The sequence below is a fragment of the Loxodonta africana genome, chromosome 16 (assembly GCF_030014295.1).
Source record: "Loxodonta africana isolate mLoxAfr1 chromosome 16, mLoxAfr1.hap2, whole genome shotgun sequence".
NCBI lineage: Eukaryota > Metazoa > Chordata > Mammalia > Proboscidea > Elephantidae > Loxodonta > Loxodonta africana.
This window is the reverse complement of record NC_087357.1, coordinates 32,452,772-32,474,255: the sequence shown is the minus strand read 5'-3', so window position 1 is coordinate 32,474,255 and position 21,484 is coordinate 32,452,772. Positions and strand designations below refer to the sequence as shown.

General features: G+C 45.7%; 1 protein-coding gene across 13 annotated transcripts in view; it reads right to left on the bottom strand.

The window, feature by feature from the left end:
• The window catches only part of FBXW4 (F-box and WD repeat domain containing 4), an 87,213-nt gene that overhangs the window by 17,120 nt on the left and 48,609 nt on the right, over positions 1-21,484 (bottom strand). The gene's annotated exons all lie outside the window — the stretch shown is intronic.

The window sequence follows — 21,484 nt, the reverse complement described above, 5'->3', positions numbered from 1 at the left end:
AGCAGAGTCAGACCTGGCTTGTCAGAACTTGTGGCGGAAATGGCTACACAATTGGAAATGCTATCCTCATTTTCCAGGGGATCATGGGGTTAAGCCAGAATGAGAGAAGCAGCCAAGAGGGCCATCAGAGGAGTTATGGGAAGACAGCTGGGAGCAAGGTGAGGGCTGGACCTCCCAGAGCTGCCTGGTCAGAGAACCCACAGGTTCAAGGCTACCAGCTTGCTGCTCAGACTGAGTGGTGTGGTCTCTACTCACCACAAAAGCATAATCTCTTGACAGGCAACTCTGAGCCCAAGGTGGATGAGCCTGCTGGGCTTGGCTGTATGAACCCCGAGATCACAATGCCCATGGCACAGAAGAGCTCTCCTGGGATAGGGAGTAGGGGACTAGAAGGCGGTGCCCTGGCTGGAGGTTGGGATGGCTGGGGGGCATTACTGAAGGTTTTAAGAGCTGAGAGAAGCTGGTAATGTGGTACAAGCAGAGGGCAGGTGTAAAGGCTCCAGACTGAGAAAAGGAAATATATGAAATGTGAGTAAATCCCATGGATGGGGGTGGGGAGAGTAGGGAATGTGAGGAGCCAGGCAGCCAGGGTGCTGGGAGCAGGATGGGAGTCAGGCAGTTTAGAAACAATGACACATGCTACCACAAGGCAGGTGAGAAAGAATAGTCTGACCATATTTCCCAGAGTGCCTCTTAAACCCCCCAAAAGTTCAACATATACAATCTATACCATTTCATTTTCAAGTGGAGGCACAAACCCAGTGTGAAGGATCAGTGCAATGAGCCAGATTGGCCATAGTGCTAGGACTAGAACTTGAACCTAGTTAGACCATTCCTTTGTTAGCAGACTTGCAGGGGTGGGGAGGGGAAGGCCTTCAGGAACCTTGGGCTTGAAAACCTAAACAGCAAGCTAGAGAGTTGAAAGCAATCATGTCACTCAGGAGCCCTGGGGCAGGGAAGGACCACGTCCCTACTTGTCTGGTGGGGGTTGGCGGGGGGTGGTGAGCACTGGACATACTAATGACAGGTTAGCAATGTGGGAGCAGCTGCCCATCTGCCCTGGCCCAGCCCAGCACCTGTGGCTCTCTGATCCCAAGCACATTGGGATTTCCACAGCGAAGCCTCTCAAGAAGCCAGTGGTTTTGGCTGTGGCGGGGAGTTTGGCCCAACAGTTGCTGATGGGGGAGACGTTAGTACAGGCATTGGCCAAGCCACTGGTTTACAATCAAAATTCCAGGGCAGGTGTCTGCTTTTCAATCCTAGGCTAATAAGGCCATGAGAGCCACCCCGGGACTCCATGTCTCAAGTGAAAACTTCTAGGGACAACTCCCTCTCAACCCATAGGACTGCCAGCTGAACTGTAGAGTGGCAGTGCCAACACATCCATGCCCTTCATGTGCCAGATGACTCCCACCTGGGAAGCAGCCACTGGACACACTGAAGACCCAAACTATAAAGCCAAGAGACATTGCCCTCGTCACCCTCCCCCAACATTTTTCTCCTTAGGGTAATCCATTAATAACTGGTAAAGCCAATTACCGTGGGTTGGAAACATAATAGCCACTTGGAAATCATTCGAGCGGGCAATTGGGCTCTCCAGACTTTTGAGGGGTGGGGGCGGGTGAGGGGCGCCAGCACAGACACACAGACATCTCTTGAGGAGGCTTGCGGCAGGCCCCTGACTGGCCATAGGCCTAAATTAGCGTCAAGGTAAGTCAATAGAGAAGGAGTGGGAGGAACCTGGAACGTTAATCTCTGCCACTCCCCCAGCTCTGACCTCCCAGCAGGCTAGGTACAGGAGGGGGAGAAGGGGAAGCTGTGAACACCTTCCCAGGGACTCCTGTCCTCCTCTATTTCTGCCCCGCACCACCTGCCACCAAACGAGGGTGCCTGGCACTTAAGAGACCATAAGAGTCTACTCAAATTTGTTGTTGTTGTTGTGTGCTGTCAATTCCAACTTATAGCAACCCTATATGATAGAGTACAACTGTCCTATGGAGTTTTCTAGGCTGTAATCTTTACAGGAGCAGACTGCCAGGTCTTTTCTCCCGTGGAGCCTCTGGTGGGTTTGAACTGCTGACCTTTTTGTTAGCAGCTGAGTGCTTAACCATTGTGCCATCAGCGCTCCTTTAATCAAATTTAATACTCAGTAAAAACCATCTGAGCACCAGTGAAGCAGATTTTGAGCCGGGTCTTGCTGGGGGAGCCCACACCAGGACTCATCCCCAGGGCACAGGGACGGCCCAGGACTCTTGAGGGTCAAGCTGGCTGCAGACACAGTCCTGCACACCTCCAACTACTCTCCAACACTTCCAGCCACGCACACCCCCCAATCCCTATGGCCTTTAGGAAGCACGATAAAAAATCCATAGACCCTTCGCATTCAGTTCAAAGATTAAAAAGGTGTGTCCAGGTGCAGTCTCTCCAGAGTTTGTGACAGAGGAGGAGCAGAGGAAGAGAAGGAATTTACTACTCCGAACGCCCAAAGGATGCCTCACACCCTACAACGACTCCCCAAGGCAGAGATTATTATTCCCGTTGTACAGAAATGGAAAGTAACGCATAGCCAGACTTCCATGAATTTACCCAAAATGCTGCAGCTGCATGCAGGACCACTGCCTACACATTCATACCCTTCTTCAGGACTCACCAGGTAAAGTGCTTTGAAACGGGGACCAACAGGGTGGGGTTTGTGCCTTAGAGGTGGCCTCGCCACCCTCGTTTCTCTAACCTCGCCAGGCGATTTGGCCTGAGCATAATGCCTTGCTCTGATCTCCTGCTTCATTCATATCAGCCTGATGTCTTCAGCCAGATTCCCTCCACACCCCTCACCGTGTCAGGTCCTCTGCTATGCATGTCAAAGGTTCTCCATAAACACCTGGAGATGCACTAAATGAAAACAGGTTCCATCCCCTCCACGGCTCCTCCTAAGGTCTTTGCTGTAACCTCAATTTAGGGTTTAAAGTTACTGAAAAAAAAAACAGCTACTCTCAGAAAAGAAAGAAAATTCAAATGGCTTTTGCCCTCAGTCCCATCTGTCCCCTCAGGAGTATCCCAGGCACAGGGCCACAAACCTGGGCTGAATAAGCAGTGAGACAGGAACTGGTAGCCCCCCAGGCGGGCTGGCCATGCTTCCTGAGTCCATACCATACTTTGCTCTCTCCTTCATAGGACAAATGGTATTTTTGATTTATTTTTCCATCTCCCCTTTGAGATCACGAACTGTCTGGTCCCTCCTGTGAACACCAGCGCCTGGCACAGTGCCTGGCCCCGAAGTTTACCTGAGCTAAGGCTAGGGGGTCCATAAGGTGGGTTGAAGATTTGGGCAAGGTCTGAGACAAGATGAAAAATTGTAGAAGGCTGGCTTCTGATAACAGATTTCTGGTCCAAAAAGAATAGAGTTTATGGAGTCAGGATAACTTTTTGACCCTCAAGCTAAGAAACCGAATGAGTGAGAGTGCGTATGGTGGGTGAGGGGAAGGGGAGCATGTGTGTTCTGACATGAATTTTTAGGTACTGTCGGTAAACCTAGCATCATAGAGAACGTCATCAGGCCCAAGGGGTAGGTTTAGAAGTCCTCATGCCAGAGAAAGACTGCAGGAGAATTAGGAGTTCTGGTACTCAAGTTGATGAACAGAGAATAAGAAGACTTAGAAAAGAGGAAGGTAAGGAGGAAAATTAGTTGGACATGGGCAGGGTGAAAGGACAGTGGATCCTTGCTACCTCAGTTCTAGCTTAGGCCCTCCTACTAACACTAGCTTAGGCCCTCCTACTAACACTAGCTTAGGCCCTCCCAAACACCACGATGCAAGGCAAGAGTAACACTGGCTTTGATGGTTAAGGTTATGTGTCAACTTGGCAGTGGTTTGGCAGTTATGTAATGATGTAATTTGGCCATTATGTAATGATGTAATTTGGCAGTTATGTGATGATGTAGTCATCCTCCATTTTGTAACCATCCTCCATTTTCGCATAACACCAATTTCACATAAGGACTTGGTCTTTGCAACTTAACCATGTTGGTAAGTAAGGAGAGGGTAGAATTTATGGAGCACTTACTATGTGCCAGGTGCCAAGTGTTTCAAAAGCATTATCCCATCTAACCCTCAAAACCTTATGAAGTAGGTATCACTTTTCCTATTTCACAGATGAAGAAACTGAGGCACAGAGAGGTAATGTGACTTGCTCTAACTCACACAAGTGGCACCTAGTAGGACTGGAATTTGAACCCAGTTGGTCTTGATTCCAGAGCCCAAAGTACTATACTACCCCTCAAGCCATAACTTCTCACTGGGCCTACATTTCAAGAGTTAGTCTCATTTATATCCCCAGCACCTAGGAGAATGCCTGATACATATTAAACACTCAAATGATTATTGAATGAATGAATGAAAGAACGGCTCCTCCTGGAAGAAGAAAGAAGAGACTGTGTGGCTCTGAGGCGTGGCAGTAGCAGTGGCATGCTCAGCAGCTGCTGCCCCGTGGCTGGCCTGGAGCCGCCCAGCTGGCCCAGGCCCCAGCAGCCTCTGAGCCTGGGCTGACACACTTTGGCAAGGGAGGCCACCAGAACTGTCACATCATTCACCAACATGCCCATCAAGTGTATTCAGTTCTCTTCAACCCGCATTGGCATTTTAATTACTGTTGGGTAAACTAATTTGTACAAATGAAGGCCGGGCTGCCTAATAGAATATGCAAGCTCTCTGACCTCTGACAGGCACTGACAAGAGATACAAAGGCAGCCGAGGAAGGCTTTTTATCTGAGCCTTATTACTCTCTATTACTCCAATTAGTCAGGCTCCAGTGCTCCTAATTGGAGGAAAAATTGCAATTAAATCAATTTTTGATGGGCTGCAAGTGGGCTCTTGAACCGCCCTGCCTGTGAAACACTGATATTATAGCAGCAAAGGTCACAGTCCTCATCGGCACCTGGGGATCCCCCGATTTCCCTTGGCCCCCTCCTTAAATACCTCAAGGAAACCCCTGCCCCTCCATCGGCTCAGCCAGCAAGGGTGAGAAGGAGGGAGTCATTAGAACATGTCAGGTCTCATTGCTGCTGCCGCCATCTGCTAACCTCCGCCACTGACATCATTACAGCGGGTAAGTCCCAAAGCATGAATACAGTGCGAAGGTCACAAAAACCCACTCAGCAAGGGGAAGCGGGCAAGCCAGGAGCAGTAGCTAGGGTGACAGTGCTGTGAGGGAGGGACCAGTGGAGTGGGGATAGCAGGTCAACACAAGTCAGGAAGGGGAAAAACAGAGGCAGGGTCAGGTGAAAGTGTGAGGCAGCCAGTTCCTAAGATCCAGCCAACAGGGTACCCTGGGACACCAAAGGGGAAGGGAAAAAAAGAGACAGAGAAATCTTGTTCTCTCTCCAACAAACATCCCACCCTGCAGCTGGGGAAACATCCACCTGAATGCTGTACACAGAACTAGAAGGCTGAGGGTCACATCAGTGATGGGGGACGAGAGCGCACTTGTGGGGCTTCTGTCCACAGCAATGTCAGTCTATACAGGTGGTGGGGTTGGGGGGGTGGCACCCAGAACCAGGGAGGGGAAGATGAATAATAAGGATAAGAAGAGCAAAGGGCCTATCTGAAGCTTGAATGAGTAAAGCTTAATGCAAAAAGAAGTTCCATTTCATACAGCAACTAGCGTACTGTGACCTCAAAGAGATGATACATATTGAAAATAGAAATTCAAAGGAAGTTTAGCCAACTTCATGGATTACTGAACCACAATGGGTTAATAAGGGGAAGGAGGATGCACTTTGCCTTCACAAGGGACAAGACCAACAGCATGTCAAATAAATGATGGTCCATCTACTGAGTGGAATATTACACAGTCATTTAAATGATGTTCCCAAAGAATACAGGCAAGGTGCTTATGATACGCTGTTATACAGTGAAAAAGTAGGGTACGAATAGCATTATTACAACTATTAAAAAAAGTCTTATGCAATAGCATTATTACAACTATTAAAAAAAGAATAATTTTTTTAATTATTACAACTATTAAAAAAAGTCTATGCATAGAACAGGAAAGATTGGATGCAAACATACTAAAATGTTACAAGTGATTGTGTTTGGGCAGTAGAGTGACTAGCAATTATTTCTTCTTTTCAATTTTCTTTCTTTTACAAATCTCCAATGAGCACGTGCTACTTTTTAAAGGGAAAAACATTATTTACATTTTGTAAGAGAAAATACAACATAACTAGACATGCCTGTTCATTGACTCCTGGGCTGCAAAGCCGTAGGCCTAGGCAGTCAGGCCATGGCCGTATGGTCAAGAGCAGGTGAACTTGCAGTGAGCTGCCTGCTGGAGCTGGTGTCAACAACACTGCCAGGACACACCCCATACCCGCCTTGGGCCGAAGCTTTGGGACTCCCCAGTAGCTGAAGGCCTAGATCAGAATCAGGAAGCCCCAGATGAGAAGGGAGGGCTGGGGCTCCCACCTCCACTGCTCACCAGCTACCCCCTCCACCAACTACAACAAACAAGGACCAGCAAAATAGGGTTTCTGGTGCCCCATGGAAGAGTGCAGCCTCACAGCTGGGAAATGCCTCCATAAAAACACAAAATGGCTGTTTTCCATTTTAACCAATGGTAAAGGGTCAGCCTTAATAAGGATATAAGAACCTGGGCTAGATTAGCTTGAAGTAGAGAGGCTGTTCTTCCCAAATGTGCCCACCACACTCAAGAATCAGAAACTTAGAAACTTGAGCAAAGGAAGGACAGAATTAATAAAAAGAAAGAAATCAAAAACAAAAATTTACAGTACAGTAGAATTACATAATACGTTCATTCGATCTATTGAAATTAACTAGATGTGTTGGGGGCTGTGGGGAGAAGAGTTTCTAAATTGCATTGTCCATATACATGGCCACAAAACACAAGCAACCACTTCATCTGCTCCCAAAAGGACAAAATGGAAATATGTTCCAGTACTAAAAGAAAAACAGACTGGGTCAGACTTACTGAGAAATGATGATACAACATCCACAAAACTATGTACCAAACAAGAGACATGGAAAAAGAAGACATGTGCATGGTCATTATTTCTGACAATACAAATGTCTACATAGAAAATCCAAAAGACTCAACTAAGAAACTATTACAAACTATTACCAGGGCTGGATGAAGTGGCTGGCACACTGCATATCATAGTGGAAAGCAGTATAGGCTTGGGAGCGCTACTGTGAGTTTGGACTCCTGGCTCTGCCTCCTAGTAACATGTGATCTTGGGCAAATTATTAAACCTCTCTAAAGCCCTGGTTTGTTGGAAACCCTGGTGGCGTAGTGGTTAAGAGCTACATCTGCTAACTAAAAGGTCAATAGTTTGAATCTACCAGGGGCTCCTTGGAAACTCTATGGGGCAGCTCTACTCTGTCCTATAGGGTCGCTATAAGTAGGAATTGACACAACTGGTTTGGTTTTTTTGGTTTAAAGTCCAGTTTCTTCACTTATAGAAGAGAAATAATAACAGTACCTAAGCATAGGCTTGTTGTAAAAATTATATATGAGATAAAATGCTTAAAGCAGTGTACAGCACATAGCAAACACCCACAGATGTTAGCTATTGTTACACACCAGCGATGACCAATCAAAATGTAATAAAAAACCTATTCCCAAAACAATTTAAAAACTGTAAAATATCCAAGAATAAACAGTAACAAAAAAATAAGACAGACTCTTTAGTAAGGACACAGAATTGTTGAATAAGTGGAGAAATATATTATGGATGGGAAGTCTCAATACTATAAACTGTCAGTTTGACCCTAACTAATCTATAAATTCAATACAGTTCCAACCAAGCAAGATTTTTTATTTAATCAGTTCATTCTGAAATTCACCTGCAGAGGGAATACACAAGAATAACCAAGAAATATTTGAAAAATGAGAGAGAAGTTGTTCTAACCAGATATCAAAACATACTATCATCCTGCTATAATTCAACGACAAAAAGACAACCTAATCAAAAAATGGGCAAAGAACTTGAAGAGACATTTCACCAAAGAAGATATACAAACGGCCAATAAATACACAAAAAGATGCTCAATATCATTAGTCACTAGGGAAATGCAAATCAAAACCACAATGAGATACCACTTTACCCCCACTAGGATGGCTACTATCAGAAAAAATGGAAAACAAGTGTTCACGAGGATATGGAGAATAGGAACTCTCATCCATCATGGCTGGGATTGTAAAATGTTGCAGCCACATGGAAAATAACTTAGCAGTTCCTCAAAAAGTTAAATATAGAATTACCATATGACTCAGCAATTCCGTTCCTAGGTATATACCCAAAACACTTGAAAGCAGGAATACAAACAGATACTTGTATACCAACGTTCACCGCAGCACTATTTACAAAAGCCAAAAGGTGGAAACAACCTAAATGTCCATCAACAGATGAATGAAGAAAATAAATGTGGTTTTAACCATACAATGGAATGTTATTCAGCCGTAAAGAGAAATGAAGTTCTGATACAAGCAACGACATGCATGCACCTTGAAAAACATTATGCTGAGTGAAATAAATAGGCACAAAAGGACAAACATTGTATGATCCCACTTGTATGAAATACCTAGAACAGGCAAAGGTATAGAGACCAAAGTTTATTAGTGGTTACCAGGGGCAGGTGGGAGGGGAAAGGGGAAGTTATCGCTTAAGGGGCCCTGAATTTCTGTTCTGAGTAATAAAAAAAATTTAGAAACAGATAGTGGTGATGGTTGCACGACAAGGTGAACGTAATTCACGTCCCTGAATTGTACAGGTAAAAATGGTTGAAATGGCAAATATTTTGTTGCATATATTTTACCACAAAAAACCAACATACTAAAAAGCTGCAGTATGACGTTATGTTGGAATAGACGAACACCTCGAGGATCATAACAAAGAATCCAAAACTACACCCATGCATTTGTAGAGAATTAATTAGATCCTAAGAGTGGTCTTTAAAGACAATAGATAAAAAGTGAACTAATCGATAAATGGTGTAGAGACCATTGGATATGCTTTTGGAAAAAAAAATAAAATTAAGAGTCCTACGTCATAAAAAAACATAGCAGACATCAATTCCAGATGGATTAAGGAGATAAACATTTTTTAAAAACTACATGAAAATCCATAAAAGTATTAGAAAAAATACAGTTAAGATAGACAAACACAAAACTCTGAAGCCATAAAGATAAAAACTGACATCCTCCCATGCTCCTATTTAAAATGCCAGCCACTAATATTCATCAGCAAACCCGAAAAAACACCAGAGCTTGTCCAGCCTCCCCCTCCCTTGTAATTACCAGAGTATGTGAGCCACCCAGTGCCCAGGGGAAGACATTACCAGGTTGGTAGCCCATGCCTTGGGCCTGACCACTTCTAAGTAACAAAAATTTCTACCCAACAGAAGACACAATAAACAAAGATAAAAACAACAGTCTAAAAGAAATGACCACGTATATAAAATAATCAAAAGATTATTACCCAGAACACATAAGGAGATCTTACAGATCACGGGAAAAAAGTAGATAAATGAGCAAAAAATTTGAAAAAGTAATTTATAGAAAAATATACATGGTCAAAAACATATTAAATAATGTTAAACCTCCCTAGTAGTAAAAAAAAATTAGAAATTAGAAAAACAAAAATAATTGTAAACACCTAATTGGCATTTACTATTTTTATATGCCAGGTGCTGTTCTAAGTCCTTTACATGGTTCATTTCACCCTCAAAACATTTCTACATATTTGATGATATTAAGGAATTACTGTTAAACTTTTTTCTAGGTATGATAATGGTATTGCAATTACATTTTTATAAACATCACTATCTGTTAGAATACATACTGAAATATTTATGGATGACATTATATGATGCCTGATATTTCCTTCAAAATAATGAGTGGGGAAAACTGGGGAGTATTAATGAAATAAGATTGACCAAGAGTTGATAATTATTCTGTTTACTTTTGAATATTTTAAATTTTTTCCATAAGAAAAAAAATTTTTTTTTAAGTTACTATAAGTTACGTACATCTATCTTACTCTAACTAGGAAGCGGCAGTTAACAAGAATGCAGTAGAGCTAAGTGTTCTGACATGAAAGGACCTCTGAGCCACCTGGGTAGATGAAGAAAGCAAGCTGCAGAACAAATGCATAATGTGAGCCTAAACCAAAGCAAAACTATATATTTGTATATGTACATATATTTATGAAATTCTATGATGTCTGATATTTGCTTCAGGAATAACACTTTCCAGACTTCCTAGAAAAAAACAAACACAAGAGTAGGATGCGGGAGGGGCCACAGGTAACTGAAGTGAATTTTTACTTTACATTTATGTATTTTTTAGTTGTCTAAATTTTTTACAATTAAAATATATGTATGTATTACTTAGAATAATATTAAGAGTATAGTAATAAAAATATTTATTTTGAAGTTGCCTAAAAGATGGGTTGCACATTGGCAGCACAATGAATTAAATGTGACTTTGAATATCACCACAGTCTCTTAGCTCCATCCTGGACTAGGCTGATGCCCTTCTGACAGAGACTCTTCACCTGAAGGGCTTCGAAGTGGTTAAGGCCTGGGAATGGTTGCCTGTAAGAAATCCAGAGTCTCGGCCCTGTTCTTATAGTGCTTTTCCCCTAAACATTTGCTTCAAAACCACTATCTTTTTAAAAAGGTAAACAACAAGCCTCTCCAAGCAGATGGTCTTCTGAACTTTGAGACCATCAAAGGTTGAGGCCATGGCTTACCCCACAACAGTGCCTAGTACATAGTGGTACTCAAATGATTGTGGCTGCTATGGCTAGCTGAGCCTGAAGCAAAGAATATATTTCCAACTTCAAAACAAAAAACTTTTTCCTTTTAGGCAGTTCCATTTTGGCATCATGGTAGTGGTCAGGCCCAAGGCCTGGGCCACCAGGCTGCTAACGTCTTCTCCTGGGCACTGGGTGGCTCGCATACTCTGGTAATTACTAGGGAGGGTGAGGCTGGACAAGCTCTGGTGTTTTTTCAGGTTGCTGATGAGTATTAGTGGCTGGCATTTAAATAGGGGCATGGAAGTATGATGAGAATCATTAGGATCAACTCTGGCTCCACAAACAAACAGAGAGGAAAGCAGAGCCAGACTGGAGAGCCGCACAGATAAGCCGGACGCAAACTCAACAAGTTTATCTTAAAATTTGATTCTTTCTAAACGTGCCCGCGTTAACAAACCACAGAGGGACCTTGAGCCTCAGACTTGATCCAGATTTGGGTAGGAGCATTATAGGTGTAAAACACCAAGAGAAGAGAGATGAGAATGGGTCAAAGACAAATCTTTGTGACCTATAACCCTGAGGCTCTACTACCCTGACCAACATCACATTTAGGCCCAGAGCCAACGGGGTCCCCTAGAGATTGGCCTGGATCTTATTTTCACTCTCAATGTTCTAAAAGTACAATCCAGGGCAGTCATTTTCATGCGCCAAGCATCAAAGCACAATCAAGACCTTCTAGAAAGAGGTTTTCTCTAAGGAAGCAAAGGGCAGGAGAGCCCAAACCACACCGCCCACCACAAGGTCTTCTTCATCTAATGGCCCCATGACTCTGGCAGGGCTTAAAGTAAGAGAGGCCCTGATGATCCACCAATGAAAAAAGTCCCATGGTGACATCCAACAAGCTGAAACAAAGGAGCAGAGGGTGTATATGTCAATCTATAGATTCATTACCAATTCATTACCATCATCAGCATCCCTGGACCACTTCTCTTCTATCAAGATAGTGGGAGGAGGAGGGAGGTGAAGCCCTACACTCTTCAACCTTGTCTGATTGCTGAGGCCTTTCTTACCATCACCCCGCAGGCTACATGTGGGGCAAGAAGAGGGGTGTCATGGAGGTTGATAGGCCCCTAGGGCCTGCTATGTATTATAAATTATACATAGCAGGCCTATAGAACTAGGATCCAGGACAAGGAGAAAGGAGAGGACAGTGTGTCTAAGTACACAGCAGGTAAAGCCTCTTCTTCAAGGAGGAAGTGCTCCATTTGTAGAAGAGTGCCAGCAGCAAACCCTGGTGTGCAAATCCAGCCAATAACTCCCATGTTGACTCCTTCCCTCTTCCCTATAATGGGAGACCACAAGGTCCCCAAAGTCCTCACACTGGCCACACAGACTGATGCTTACAAAACAGGATGAGTGGAAAAATCATAAGGCTACAGATAGTGGAAGAGAGAGAATACCGAGGTCCTCTTCTGAAAGATTCCATAACAGGGCATTTCAGAAAGGTAAAATTCCAAGGAACCTCCTTGTTTCCACATTTGTTAGCAAGCAGCACCAGGAATCCTGGCCTTGAACTTTGCTCCTCTTCAAGATTTCCTGCCCTCCTGACAATGGCACTGAGGAGGGGGAAGGCAGGAGTCCCTGTCTTCTACCCTGTTCTGTGATGTAAGTAGCCAGGAGCCTAGTTCCCAGGACATGGCTCCAGTCTCTCTCAGCTCCACTGAGAGGATGCTGAGCCACTGTTCAATCTTCTAACCTCAAGTGTCTGTAGCCAGATTCTTTCCTCTGTACATGTCCATTAGGAAGATGGAGGTTTTTTCTAAGGGCACCGTATCAGTGACCAGTGATGAAGTGAGGAAGAGGAGGTTCCTCACAAAGGGCTGTAGGATGACAGTTCCCTCCACAGACTACTACTTTGTTTGAGAGCTGGTGGCCAAGGTCTCTGAGCTCAGTCACCATCCATACTTGTTCAGGCTAGACACTTCGGGACTGGATGTCAAGGAGTAATTTGGCCTAGACAACTATTGCTGTCTGCTCTATAATCTCCTTCTTTACATGTGATTCCTAAGGGACCTCCCTTGCTCTCCCGACTCTCCCTCCCTGGCCACAGTTAACTGATCCAGGGGTGGGCAGCTGACCCATGGTGTACCAATGAATTTCTGCCCTGGGATTTCTGGAAGCCAGACACTCTCCATTAATTAAGCTATGAGCTGCCAAACTCAGGAGCTCTTGGAAGTCTCATGGAATAAGCTGGGGAAAAAGGAAGAAGTGGCAATCCAGAACAGAGATGAACACCCCAGAAGGATAAAGACATTCTGGTGCAACAGGGTTCAGTCTGCTCTCAGGCCCTTCCATGTTCAAAAACTGTAGTGCCAGGCAATTAAGAGATGGCTAATTTAAAGATATTTTCCAGGTATTTATCCAACTTGAATTAAACACACACACACAAATTGTTAATGTAGTGATAGAAACACAGGGATTCATTTCACTATGTTCCCCTTGTGTAAGTTTGAAATTTTTTACAATTAAGTTAAAAAAAATACACACAAACACAATTAAACCCAAATGATTGTGATCTTCCTTTGTAACCCCAAGCCTAAGCAACTCCTCTGCTGCAACTTCTTTTACCTCTTCTCCACACTGACCCGGTATTAAGGGCCCAAGAAACAGGGGAAAAATAAATCTGACGATATGAAGCAAACTCAAACATTCCACTTCTGAATCCCTCTAAGTGACACACAGAAAAATGCAGGAGGAACCAAGCAGAAAGCTCACACATAGCATATAAAATTTTATTTTTCTTTAAAAATATAAATAAATAAAAAACCCACATACACCCAAAAGTAGTCCCCAAAAGCCCTCTCACTCTCTTGTTTTAATGAACCTGGCCCTAGATCAGGAAGACATTTAAAGTTGTGAGACAGAAATGAGGTATGAGGAAACCAAGGCCCATAAATGGAAAACCACATTCTGGAGCATAAAAATAATAAATGATATCATATATGCATCATATAAAAACTCTATAATTATATCACTATCTATTACATAAATAGATATATATGTATGCCTATATATCTATGTATGTATGCATATAAAAAATTTGAAGCAAAACACGAGAAATGTTTTAGCTTCAGGTTCCTCTGAAAGCCATCTCCTTACACATAGCCACCACGTGGAGCCTTCCACAAGCAAACAGCCCCTTTCTGCTCCTCTCTGAGCTATTCTGCTCGCCCAAAGCTCCAATTCCAACCAGTCCTTGTTCTCCTTAAAGCCTCTTCTCCATGCTCCTGCTCAGGACTTTCCCAGTAGCCCTCACCGCCCCATTGCCAGAGTGTAGGCACCAAATTTTACCTCCTCATCGTAGGTAAATAACTCGGCATATTTGTTTTCTGGGAAAAGTCTACCTCTCAATGTTTAATTTCACGTCTTTGGAACACTGGAATAAAGACCAAACACATCATGAGCCACAGGGAAGCACTTGGGCCAGGGGTGCCTGACTCATTGCCATGCCCACCATCAGTGTCACTAGGCCCTCCCCTCAGTACCAAGAGCTGGGCAGGGTAGGGCATGGTGCCTACGCTACCCGTGATCTGTGGGTACACACATGCATATGCACCTGTAAATTACCAAATTGGAGACTTTCAACTCATAAATGTACCTCCTTCCCTGCCACTCTTCCCAGATAAGATAAAATAAGATCACCCTATCTTTCCTACTTGTACTTCTCCTCAGCAATTAGAGTGTGCATGTGTTGGGGCAGGGGGTTGCCAAGCTAGATCCAAGAAAGGCCACTGAGTTCTTCCCTGCTGAGTCTCCACACCTCACCCTCTCCTGAGCAACATGAACTGTGGAGATTAGCACCCTTCACTCCTTGTAGACCTTTCCTAGACGAGGGCCAGTCAGTGGCTGCTGGCAATTCAGCCCTCAGTTGCCGACTGTCTGACTGTCCAAGGCGGAAGGCTATGCTGTGGCTCAACTCCCAGGTGCGGGTATTTGGCTCCTGGGAGGAGAGGGAGCCTGGGCCCAGTCACAGTCTTGGGAAGAGGTGCATGCCCAAATAGGCTGTCTTGGTTTCACCACCCTTTGCTGAGAAGGCACATGCAAGTATATACACACACACACACACACACACACACACACACACACACAGCCTTGTGTTCACTCCCTTGTAGGTAAGGGGGCACCCAGGGTTCCACACACATGCTCATACAGATGGCACCCACAGCTTGGTGTCTCCACTTGTGGTGGGAAGAAGAGAGCCAGCCCGTGGGCACACACATGCCCCGAACATAGACACCACATACAGGAGTCTCTCTACCCAATCTCTCTGGGCAGTTGTGAATTTTAATCAGTCCAGGTGTTAAGCCCCTGTGATTTTCTCCCTCTTTGGCCTGTCTCTGTCCCTCCCTCTGCCTTCCCATGGTAAGTGCTTTCAGGCCACACAATGAGTGGGAGGAAGAGAAACACTTCTATTGAAGAAGGCGTTTTGTTGTTTCATCCCCAAGGGGGGGGGGCCCGCAGTGGGGGAGGAAGGGGGGACCCACAAAATTTCTAATAAGCAGTTTCTCTCCTCAAAGCAAAAATGATTTTCTTTAATTGCTTAGTGGGAACAGTTTATTGTGGGGGTCTCTGCCCTCCCCCCAAAGCCTAATTGACTTACTGAAGTTTAACAGGAGCTTTCACCTGGGGAGACCTCAATTATTCACCCCACCCCACATTCGTACCTGGGCTCTCCCCACAGGGGGCCTTTGTTCCCCCTAAATACAGCAGTGACACAAATGTCCTCAGCAGCAGGGGAACACAGGGAAGTGGTAATTTTCAGCCCAACGCAATTAGTTGAGGGCTTTTCAGCCTTTGCAGTGAATGGTGGGGAACCACCGGGATGTGGGAACGGTGAGCTGGGGCTGCTCCGTGCAAGCCAAACAAAAGAGGCTTCTGAATTGGGTGCCATGGTGAGCTAGACCCTGGCTGGTGGGGGCAGCTGGGACTGAAGCCTGGTCGAGGGAAAGAAGGTGCTGCAGTCCCTTACCTATATTGTCACCTACATAATCTATATCTTCCAATCCAGCCCAATGGCCCTAAAGAGCTTTCTAGGAGGTGGAGGCACTCAAGACAGTTGACTTGCATTTGGTTCCCAGCACCACAGCCCTGCATTTATAAGGCAAGGAGTAGGGAAAGGGTGGTGGATTGAGCTGGGGTGGGAGGAGGCGATGGGGCAGAGTGGCCACAGTGCCGAGTCTGTTCTGCTCTCCCCCGAGGGCCTGTGGCCAGGGCTCACAGCACATTTCGGGCATTCACACACACCCCAGAGTCAGGAGGTTCCAAGCAAAGAAAATCACCTGGGAATGTACAGACGGGGAGACTCAGGGCTCCTGGGACACTTATCTCTATTGGGGACACCACAGCAGCCCCTACTGCCCAGCACTGAGCAGAGGAAAGAGAGTTCTCTGTGGCTTCAAGGGTAGGAACACAAAGGGTGAGAACAGCATCTGACTTATTTGGGGTCAGTCCTGAGATTTCCAAAGGCTGGAATGTGGGCTCTGTTGCGGGGAGTATCCGCAGAGCCAGCAACAAGTGGCCTGCCAGCCTGTCACAACCAGCCTGAGAGGAGCCCTAACCCTAGGCTCAGAAGAGAGAAACAGTTCGCCTCGAGAGAATAAACCACAGAAGCAGAAGGGCTAGTTGACAAATGTGCATGAGTGAGAAAGAATGAGGAGTCAAGACAATTGCCAGGCGAAAACACTCGGAACAGAGACCTTGGCAGGCACCAAGGCAAGCAGGAGTGTGGTGTGCTGGAAGGTGCTGAGCTAGAGCTCAGTAGGCTGCACTTGGTGCCAGTGCAGCTGCTCACAAGCTGTCTAACCCTGGGCAAGCCTGTAACCTTCTCAGGCCTCAAATTTCTTGTTTGTAAAATGGGAAACAATTGCACTAGAACAATGTTTTCAAGTTTTTAAAAAACCAACAGAATGCTTTTGTGACAGGCTCCTATAATAAGTTTATAAAACAGGTCACAGGAGATCTGTTCCTGCCGAGCAGAGGTTGGGGGGAATCCTCCTCATGTGGCCTCACCCTCCTGCCTGTGACACGAACCTTCAGAGCCCCGTCTGGAAACTGAACGAGATGCTCTCTTAGGCTACTCCACTAATAAAAAAAAAATAACACCCCATTAATAGCATTATGTGTCCGCGGAACCCTGCACCAATGAAAAGGAACAAAGCTGAGCTCCCAGGGTCCAGGTTGCTGCCCTGCAGCCTGTCTCTGTGCTCTTCAGTCACACTGACCGATATGGGATTGCAGCTCATCTGCTATCCAAAGCCTCACCATAGGCGCTAGAGTCAGTCAGCCACCCTGAGAATCAGGTGGACTACATGCAGGGACAACTACAGCATGCATCACTGCATCACTTAATGCCCACGATCCACTCTGTGAAATAGGACGTTATGTGATTTGGATGTTGTGCGAACACCTCATTACGGGCAGTCTCCGGGGTATGACTGTCTGACTTATAGACAACTCATACTGAAAAATGGACTGCTATAAAGCTTATATTAAAATTTTGAGTTAAATACACCTGGCAGCGCAATTGCTGAGATACACGTACTTCGTGTGGGAAACCGTTGCATTCACTACGTCCAGTTACGTCCGCTACATTCTGTTCTCTGATTGGAATTTCTGAATTCCATTATAACCTTATGGGACCGTGGATATATATATGTATATGTAATGTGCCAAACAGACGTTATACAGTGCATGAGTGTACATTCAGTGGGCAGTTGGGGCAGTTTGGCATGTGGCATGCAGGCAGTGTTCAGTCCAACTCTTTGACTATTTAGCCAACATTAAAATCTAGCCATGAAAACTACTGCAATATAACATGTTTCCCTCTCCGCACTCCTTCATTGGCCTGGTTTGGTTGCTAGGAACCTCACCCTCTGAAACCACCACCCCAACTCTCAACAAATGAGTTCCAAAGTGATTCTCTACAAAAGAGTCTATAAAAGAAGGGTGGCTAGTACAAACACTCAGAGCTCCAAGATGTAAAACCAGGTCCTGCCCTCACACCCCTACCACTCTTGCTGCAGGCTCTTCCCTCTGGGAGCAGCCCAGCCCAGCAACCTGCAGGAGACAAGCAGGGCTGCTAGACAGCACATAACAACTGACTCAGCTCCCAGTCACAACTGGTCTAGACTTTGTCTTCCCATCTTCTTCCTGCCCCTGCATCAGCCTTATGTCCCACCTGCACAGAATATCCTCTTCCCCCATAGCCTCTCCCAGCCTCTTCCTCAGACACACCCAGAGGCTGCCTCCCCAGGACAGATGCACAGTCCTGCTCTGGGGCCAAGCACTCCTCTCACAGGACAAGCCTTCCTTGCCTGCACAGTTCCTGAGCTGAAGGCAGCAAACTAAGGGTGTCATTCCTTCAACAAGCACCTGAGGGCTACCCTATGCAGGTGCTCAGGTGGACAGAAAAAACAAAACCACAGAGGCTTGCCCCTCCTTATGTAGCTTAAGGTCCAGCCAGAGAGTCAAGTCCTAAATTCATTCAAACAAACAAACAAACAAAAAACCTGGAAGCAACTCAAGACAATCAAGTTCTAATCCCAAGGGAGAGAGAACACTGTGGAGAGGAAAGCAGTGTAGCACAGTAGATGAAAAACATGCTCCACAGTCAGATGCCAACATTCAAACCCTGGGTATATCAATTACAAGAGATGTGACTTTGGACATGTTAATTAACCTCTTAGGCCTCAGTTTCCTTACTTGTAAAATGGGGGTGGTGACAGCACCTATCTGAGAGGATTAAATGAGGTATAAAATGTTTAGCATAGTACTTGGCATTTAGTTGTCATTCCATAAACGTTCATCATTCTGATCATCATTGGTTAGACAATAGAGAGTCTATCAGGCATGTGGCCTAACAAAGGGAACCTGTACCCTTCTAAAGAACTGAGAACTAGGGTAAGAAAGAAGAGAGACCTCAGGTTTCCTTTCCCTATTCTGCAGATCACTTCAGAAAGCTATTGTCAATACTGACGAGAGACGGGACAAATTTAACCTGGCCAGGGCCTCAAGAGATCCTGAACCAACCAGGGGTCTTCAGGAGATAGATTGGAATTTGAGCCCTCTCAAGCTGACCACAGCCTGGTCATAGGCCCCTTTGCCTCTCCCACCCCTTGCTCCCCACCATCAGCCTGCTGGCTGGAACACAGAGGCCCTGGTGCCAGAAGGCCCAGGCCAGGCAGGAGGGTGGGAGGCACAGGTGGTTCTCAGAGGAGATCCCTGGGCTCCCAAAAGCATTTCCCCCACAGGCCCAACAAAGCTGGGGCTTGTTGCTGGTCAGGGAGCCTTTGCTTGCTTGGGTTGAGGCCCAGACTGTGAGGCGGCTGGGGCAGGCCAGGGGACATAGAGCTGAGAGAGGCAGTGGCCAGCCGTTTTGGCACTGGCTTTCTCCTTCTCTGGGTTTCTCAGTTTGTTCAGCACGGCAACCCAAAGAAGGCTGGGGAAAGCACTTTTCACTACCCAACAAATAAAGCCACAGGGAGAGGGAGAAGGATGAAAGGGTTAGGGGTTTTTTAATTTGGTCTTGGGGTATTTAGTTGGTTTGAAAAAATAATAAAAGGAAGTTGTTTCTGCAATCCAATTAATTTCAAACCCCAGACTTAGATCATAAACAGCCAATAGTGATCCCACGGCATCTAATACCTATTCCCCCTCTTCTGAGCCACTGAGTCCCAGTGGGCCACAGTCGGTCCCAAGAGGTCTGGAGGGAAGTTTTCTATCTCCTGGGGGGTGGTGATGGTTAAGGATGGGGCACAAACTTGGCATCAGTCAGCCCTACCACAAAACCTTGGGATCTCAAGCCCCCCCGACCTACACATACCCGTGCAGTCTTGCTAGCCATGAGTATGTGGGGCTTTCCAAATGGAAGCTTCACAGACAGCCAGGGACCACCAGAGCCCACTTATTCCCAAGAATCAGGTCCTCCTGGCCCCAGACCAGGCAGGGACTCCTAAATGTAAGGAGAAGATTCCAACAGCAACGTTAACTTATCTGTGTCCTTCATTACTTGTGGGGAGTGGAGGCCCCAGCCATAGGTCACTCAACCTCTGTCAGCTGCTCTCCACGGGACCCCAGGCTACTGACTCCAGGCCTTCCTTGGGTGACTACCACTTCAGAGAGAGTGAGGGAAGGGGCTATTCTCACTGGATCCTTGAAGTAGGAGAGGTTTTCGCATAGGAGTTTAAGGAGCTCCTAAGCCTGGGAATCCCTTCCTAAACAGCTGCCTCACAATCCCATTCAATTCCTTAAGTTTAGCTCAATCTACTCATACCACACCCCCAACCCTTGCCTTGGAAGAGATCTTTTCTGGTGACATGTTTCAGTCACGCATTTCTGAAATCACAAGCCATAAAAACTATGGGTTTTGCTCTTTGGGAAAAAGCTTTTAGGATACTAAAAAGGCCATTTGATTGGAAGCTTCCTTTTTTTCCACTAAGCCACTGGGATGGGGCACAAATCTTTCAAAAGAATGAAAAGAAGTGACACAAATTTGCAAGCACACATTAACCGTGTTGTGGGTTCCTGACTCACTGACTGAGGGACCCACCTCACTTCAGGTTGTTCATTCCTACACAGCACCTGTGCCAGGGACTGGGCACTGCTAGCTGCTACCTTGAAGTAGCCTCAAGTCAAAGGTTTCTGGAGAAAAACAACTTTACCTTCCCCTCCCAAAATTCCGCTCCATCTGTGGAAAAGCCAAGGAGCTTAGATGCTGATGAAAACCTGCTTGGAATGCACAGGTCAGCTGCCACCAGCACAGGCCTGGGCCTTCAGCCAAGTCAATAGCTCCTGCTCTCTCGTCTACACTCAGCTTCTGCATTCTCACATATAACCACAACCACCCATTATGATTTGCTTGAGAAGCACACAACTTCTTCCAGGAAACATTTCCATGCACTTGCCACCCACAGGATGAGAATTCACAGGGAAACGGAGTCCCATGGGGAAGAATGGATGAAAGATAATCTAGAGGAGAAAAAAGAACTTCAGGAAACATAATAATTGCCAAAAACTAGGTTCCCAGCTCCTCCTCCACATTCCAGACAAAGGGAAACAATGGAACCCAGTGGCTTTAAGAATCCTCATATACTCCACTTGCTCACACCAAGGTGGCCTTAATGAGGGTGCTCTGTCTCAGAAGAAGCAGTGACATCAGCACAAAGTAATGAAGGTGAAAGGCAGAGGATTACATGTGGCTCATCTCAGGAGAGGTTGTTCTTGCTTGGTGTGAGGGTACCCAGAGACCAAGGACGCTGCCTGTTACCCTGACACACACAGTTGCCCAGACACACATACAATCAGAACAGGAGAAGGGGACAGGGCCTATGCCTGCAAAATAAAACAGACAGCTATTGGCTATCTATCACTCAGTTAATTTTCATGATGTGCTAACTGCTTCCTCTAATCATCTCTTCTCCTTTCCTTTGAGGAAGTAGAGGGTGCACAGGGAATATTTTTCCTTTTTTGTGAGGAGGAAGGGAGAATGAAACAAGCTGCTCCTACAGGCACTCAGTGGGCTTATAAACCCCAAGTTCACTCAATCACCAGGGAGGTCCCTGCCCCCAGAAGAAAGGGGTTAGGCCTCCACTAGGGATTAGGCCTACCAACCACAGGAGGAAGTCTGTGTATTTAAAGTTCCAGGTACCTCAGGGA